Consider the following 6,465-nt stretch of genomic DNA (forward strand, 5'->3'; position numbering starts at 1 on the left):
AAGCCATGGTGGCCCAGCTGATCAACTGGGTCACCACAGCGACAGCGATGCGGGGTAACACAATTCACTCCCAGGCGGAGAGCGACCGAGATGCGGAAAGTGGAGTCGTCCAAAAAGGTACCAATTGCCACGGACGGCAGAGCCTGAAGCCACTGCCCAGACTCCCACTCGAAAGCGGCAAGGAGACGAGCACGCTCTTGAAGGCTGGTTGCCGTTTGATACAGGTTATTCCGTACCAGCCTACAAAGCGGCTCGTCCCAATGTCGCTGTGAATTGGGATATTCGGGCAGGTCTCCGTTTGGGCAGGCGTTGCTCCATGCATATCTGGCCTCTGATTCTACCGGCAAGTTTAATTGGTCTGTTGGGGACTTTAAAATTTTAGCGACCAATTCTTGTGAGCTATGGATAGAGGACAGATATGCAGGGAGCGAAACGCTGGACACTTTTCTTATACCCAGACCGCCATGCCTTATTGGCAGGGAAGCCTGAGTCCATGAGCGGTCGTCCAATTTTATATTGATAACTGTAATTAGGAGATTTTGAATAATTTTGTCAATATTTTCTAAAAGGGTGGGAAATTTCCAAAAGTGGCTGCACCTTAGAACGTAAGTAAATTTTGGGACAAAAAGGCAGTAACGAATAACAGTATATGCTACATGAGCATTAATTTTAGTCAGACGATCCGAAACTTCGTTTAGGTTTTCAGTTTTGGTCTCTAAAAAATTTGAATATGAGTCGTCTAATACAGCTGCGCCTAAGAGGTGAAGTGAGCTTTTCTCTGTAACTTTAATATTAGGGGCAAGACAACGGAATTTAGTCGTTACGAGATCTAATATTTTATATTCGTTGTCTGGTTTTAAAGATATTCAGACATAACTTTTCTCATACAAATGTATCAAGTAGGGTGACCACACTATGTCGGCTCCTGATTTTCCCCACCTTCCCATTGTCATATTGAGATTGGGGAGTTTCGTTCGTTCAATTTTGATAATATTAAACTAATACCATATTAATTATCCATCTGCAAACTGTTTTTAGGTTATGTTCTTGGCCTAGTGATGATGTGTATTGTGTAATTTTTATCGACGTCAGGATAATAACCATATCGACATGCATGCATTAAAAAGGACATGAATGATAATTGGTAAGAAACAAAGAATATAATACTTCACTAGTAAGAAACCAGAACCTGGTAATCTAATCGCGCTAACAGATGAGCGTACCGGATTTGTAAGTGGGAGCGAGAAATAGTTATTCTTTTCTCGCTCCCACTTACAAATCCGGTAAACTATTATCAAAATTGAACGAAACTCCCCAATCTCAATATGACAATGGGAAGGTGGGGAAAATCAGGAGCCGACATAGTGTGGTCACCCTGCTTGATACATTTGTATGAGAAAAGTTATGTCTGAATATCTTTAAAACCAGACAACGAATATAAAATATTAGATGGTAGATATTTAGTAAAAATTTTTACTAAATGTTGAAGTACTTTCGAGTGTCTTAGGTGCTACAAATCGTAAGATATTTACATTTTTAACTTTCTCAAAACGTGTGGACTGAGTGAGCACTTACAAAAATTTATTATAAAAAACCTGACACGTTAGTGGTTCGTTTTGTATTTTACAAATTCCCATTTCACTTTTACTAAACTATACACATATAATAGCGGTCTAAATCTTATGTTTTTCATCAAAATTCGGCTTTTCAAAAGTGTGTGGATTGAGTGAGCATAAGAAACTATTTGTAAAAAATTTAATACGTCACTAGGTGATCTAATATTTATAGAGGTAGGTTGGCCTATTTTTTACTAAATGTTAGTATATAAATATTATATGTTAAATGAATATATTCACTGTTTTCGTTGGTAGTTTGTGAGAACTGAGTGAGCACATGTTAATGGCTGTATCTTTTGATTTATCTTGTTACAAATTCAGAGATTCGTTTTACAATTGTTTTAGAACTTTTACTAAGTGATCAGCATATTTTTTTTTATTTTCGGAAGGTGCTCACTCAATCCACACACACACTTGATTTAGACCGTTTGACTGGACTAATGAACTTTCCCGTCGGGTTATTTCCTAAACCTTTCCCAGTTAAGCCTGGGAATTTTCTTCCCAATAGACTTGCCTACTGATGGTAAGGGCCAGGCAATAGGTAGGTTAGGTTTGTTAGGTACCTCGGTCAGTCGGTGTGGCATCTCCTAAGTCCTGGAGCCCAGTTCTCAAAGCTGAAAATTACAAGTTACAAGCGGAAGTCTCTTTCCAACTTGCCATATTAGACATTGACAACCGACATTGACCCTTGAAGTTTTTTTGTTTTTTTCATTTACATAGACATACATTTAACATGTGCGTTCCCATTGAGGGTCCATGTTGAAATTTCGAGCTTTTGAATGTGTCAGTCTTTAGTAAAAGTTCTCAAACGATTGTAAATTCAATCAACAAATTGTAAAAGTAGGCACTTAAAAGTTACATTCGGTTAAAGGTCAATGTCAGGTATCCATATGTCATAATCCACTTCAAATTAACAACTTCTGTAAATGACTACTCTTAGTAAAATATTTGTAAAACTAATTTCATTAATTGTGACTCCTTTCTACTAACTCAACTCAATACGAAAAAATTGCATGAATCTAGACCAGAGCCCAACTGGGGAACTACCTCCGCCTTACAGAAGACTGCAGCCAAATAGCACTAGACCCTACTCATAGTGTTGTGTTCCTGCCGGTGAGTAAGGCTGCCAGAGCTCAACGAGGGTGCGGTGTGCTGATGACGGGAGGACTTACGGAACTAACTTGTTCCGTCTATTGTCCTTTGAGTCGTCGGCAACCCGAACCCTCCTTGAACTTGTACACTCCTTTTTGCTGTGTACTTAACACAGCAAATGGGAGTGTACAAGTTTCTAATGGGGTGGCAACGCGCATGTGACACTGTTTGAGTTGCAGGCGTCCATAGGTTACGGTGACAACTTTACATCAGACGGACCGTATACTTGTTTGCCACCGACGTAGTATAAAAAAAAATGTGGTCCCTCAATTGATCGCGATAAGTTCACATTAAGAGAGAACAATAGTATTATTTAAAATACAGGTGTAACTGAGAGTTAGTAAAAGTAATCGAATCATTGTAAATTCAAGCCTTAGTTTGTAAAAGATGCCATTCAAAAGTTTCAATCGATTAAAGGCGGTCCCTCAATTGAAACGTTTGTCAAAGAAAAAAAATCAATTTACGTAACATTTGGTTGTTAAATAGACAATTGCTACGAGCCCCAATGCAAATGATATCGTCTAGTCACACTTCAACGTGCGATATTTATTTCCGAAACTGGTATTTAAACCCAGATTGACTTTGATGATAAATGGAATACACGACACACTAAGCCATTAAAACTAGTTTAATCTTGCGCCGTACAAAATGCCCTAATGTTATATGTTTTAATATAATCATATCATAAAAATAACATATCTAAAGCAAAAAAATACGCCTAGTTCATATTTGAGGCATAATAGGTCGTCTATTTTAAATAAAAATAATTTAGTAAGATTAATATTATACAATAATATTTTAAATTGAATTAATAATATTATAAGTTGTCTGATATGATATACGGCTACATAAAAAGGTAAATTCTGTAAAAAATATAATTATTCTACAACATTTTTATACCAAAATAGCAAGAGGTAAGTCGGTGCCTGAATCAGTGAGGAAAATTATAATTTCCAGTAACAATAGCGGCAAATCTACGTTCCAAAATATCCAAAGACCTTTTTTTGCCAAGATCTATGGCGCATACAATCATCCAGCATCAACTAAAACACGGAACCGTCTCCTGTTTAAATAAATCTGGCCGTCGAAGAATAACTGCCAAAGAGAAAACAGGATTTTGAGGAGCATCATCAGGAAAAATCGTCATGCAAGAGCAGGAGAACTTACCTAACTATGGCATGACGCGATCAAAATAAACATTTCAGTCGATACCTGAAAGACCGTAATGAAAATAATGGGCTTCGGTTTTCACACCGCTAAACAGAAACCATTACTTACTCAAAAGCAGAAAACTAACAGGTTGAAATTTGCACAAAAGTACAGAAACTGGACTGCCGATCAGTGGCGAAAAATAATATGGAGCGACAAATCCAAATTTGAGATCATAGTTGGCGATGAACGAAGTAAAGTCATTCAAGATAAAGGAGATGCATTTCACAAAGACTGTCTTGAACGCAAGGTGTAGTTTCCAGCATCTTTAAATGATTTGGGGCTGTATGTCGGCACAGGGTGTGGGATGTCTGCAATTTATAGATGGAACCGTCAATGCAGAGAAATACAAAAGCATCTTGGAATAGAGTTCACTACCGTCTATAAGAAAGTTCACGTATATAAATGGATTTACTTTTCAACGAGATGGTGCCTTATGTCATACTGGCAAGACAACGATGGAGTGGCTGAAACAAAAACAAATTCCTACCATATCATGGCCATCCAGCAGTCCAGACTTGTCTCCCATAAAAACTTTGTAGTGGTAAATGAAGAAAAAGTTGCGAAAAGATCCTTCTAAATCCAAAGCTGATTTTAAGGAGAAACTTGTGGGTGTCTGGAATGGAATAACCCCTGAGGAGTATAGACAGTTGGTAGATACAATGCCGCTCAGAATTAAGGCCGTTTTAGATGCAAAAGGTGACGCCACCAAGTGGTAGTTGTTCTTTTCTGCATCGGCTACGCTGAAGACGAACATTTTTGCGAGTGTTACATTTGGTGAAATTATGTTTTTTTGTTTACTAGTGAGGAAAATTGTTAATTTATGTTTTGAATAAATAAAATATGCATTATAAGCTCTCTTGTTTTTATGTTACATGTTCTACTAATCATCTAATTCATCCTGAATTTTGAGGTCGAAGTTAGGACATAATATTTTTTTCATACTAGACGATATCATTTGCATTGGGGCTCGTATAGTCTACTCGTTAGTAAATTTTTTTTACTAAGTACCTATTGCTCCATCGATCAGTTAAAACAAATGTACCGTTTTACTAAAAATTATAATTAAATGCCTGCGAAGAAATACTACGGGTCAGGTGACCACACATTAGGATTTTGATGGATCATTAAATAATAGTGCATTACGTCAGATGCCGGGAAAGAAGGGCTTACAGGCTGAGTAGGTATATCCTTACGTACGTATATGAATTTACAATGATTCGAGTACTTTTATTAACTCTCAGTCACACCTGTAGTTTAAATAATACTATGCTTCTCTCTTAATGTGAACTTATCGCGATCAATTGAGGGACCACATTCTTCATGCAATTTTTTCGTATTGAGAGAAAGGAGTCACAATTAATGTAATTAGTTTTACAAATCTTTTACTAAGAGTAGTCATTTACAGAAATTGTTAATTTGAAGTGGATTATGAAATATGGATACCTGACATGCACGACTGAGTGTCCACCTTTAACCGAATGTAACTTTTGAGTGCCTACTTTTACAAATTATTGGTTGAATTTACAATCGTTTGAGAACTTTTACTAAAGACTGACACATTCAAGAGCTCGAAATTTCAACGTGGACCCTCAATGGGAACGCACATACATTTAACGTCACCCTGCATATAGGTGATTCAAGAGTTTTATTTAATAATTAATCATTATTCATCAATCATTTTAATCGTGACTATTTTCATTCAAAACTAATCTATTCATACGTGAAATAATTATTACCTACTTGATGCGTGAAAAGCAAATTAAATTATTTGGTTATTTTTTGTACATACATACTTAAATAGTTTTACGCCGCGTCTTGCGTGAGCGACGAACCCGCGACGGCGACGCGATGCGATGCGATGCGACGAAATCAAACCTTCTATCTCTATGGACTTGTCTTAGGTGGGCGACGGAACGCGACGGCGATGCGACGCGACGAACTAGCGATGAACATGCGAATGTTAAGCGACGCGATGCGACGCGATGCGATCAAACCGCTGTGTTCATATGGGAGTGTCTTGCGTAAGCGACGGCCCGCGACGGCCCGCGACGGCGATGCGACGGGATGCGATGGCGATGGGCGCGCGATCAAGCTATTTGATTTTTAGAAGCAAATTCAATACGTAGAGAGGTCGGACTAGAGAAATAACGATTGATTACTAGTCTCACATTTCATTCTTTATATTTTCTTATAATAAAAATTCAAATTAACATAAGTTGACCAAAGGAGTAATGTGCCTAAAAAGTAAGGAAATTACAACTTTTGTAACTTTTATTGACAGCCTTTGATTATGTGCACGGTGATACGTGATTGTCTGCGTAAAATATTAAAATTTAAGTGTGAACTAAAAATATGAAACACTAGTGCTATGACCTTACGATATATGTACTAGCACTTGACTTTGGTGAATAGGATCACAAAATTAACTAGTTATTACAACGGGCTCGTAGCCTAGCGGTTTCGACGTCTGGACGCCGCGCCAGCG

This window comes from Leguminivora glycinivorella, chromosome 14, assembly GCF_023078275.1.
Source record: "Leguminivora glycinivorella isolate SPB_JAAS2020 chromosome 14, LegGlyc_1.1, whole genome shotgun sequence".
NCBI classification, from domain to species: domain Eukaryota; kingdom Metazoa; phylum Arthropoda; class Insecta; order Lepidoptera; family Tortricidae; genus Leguminivora; species Leguminivora glycinivorella.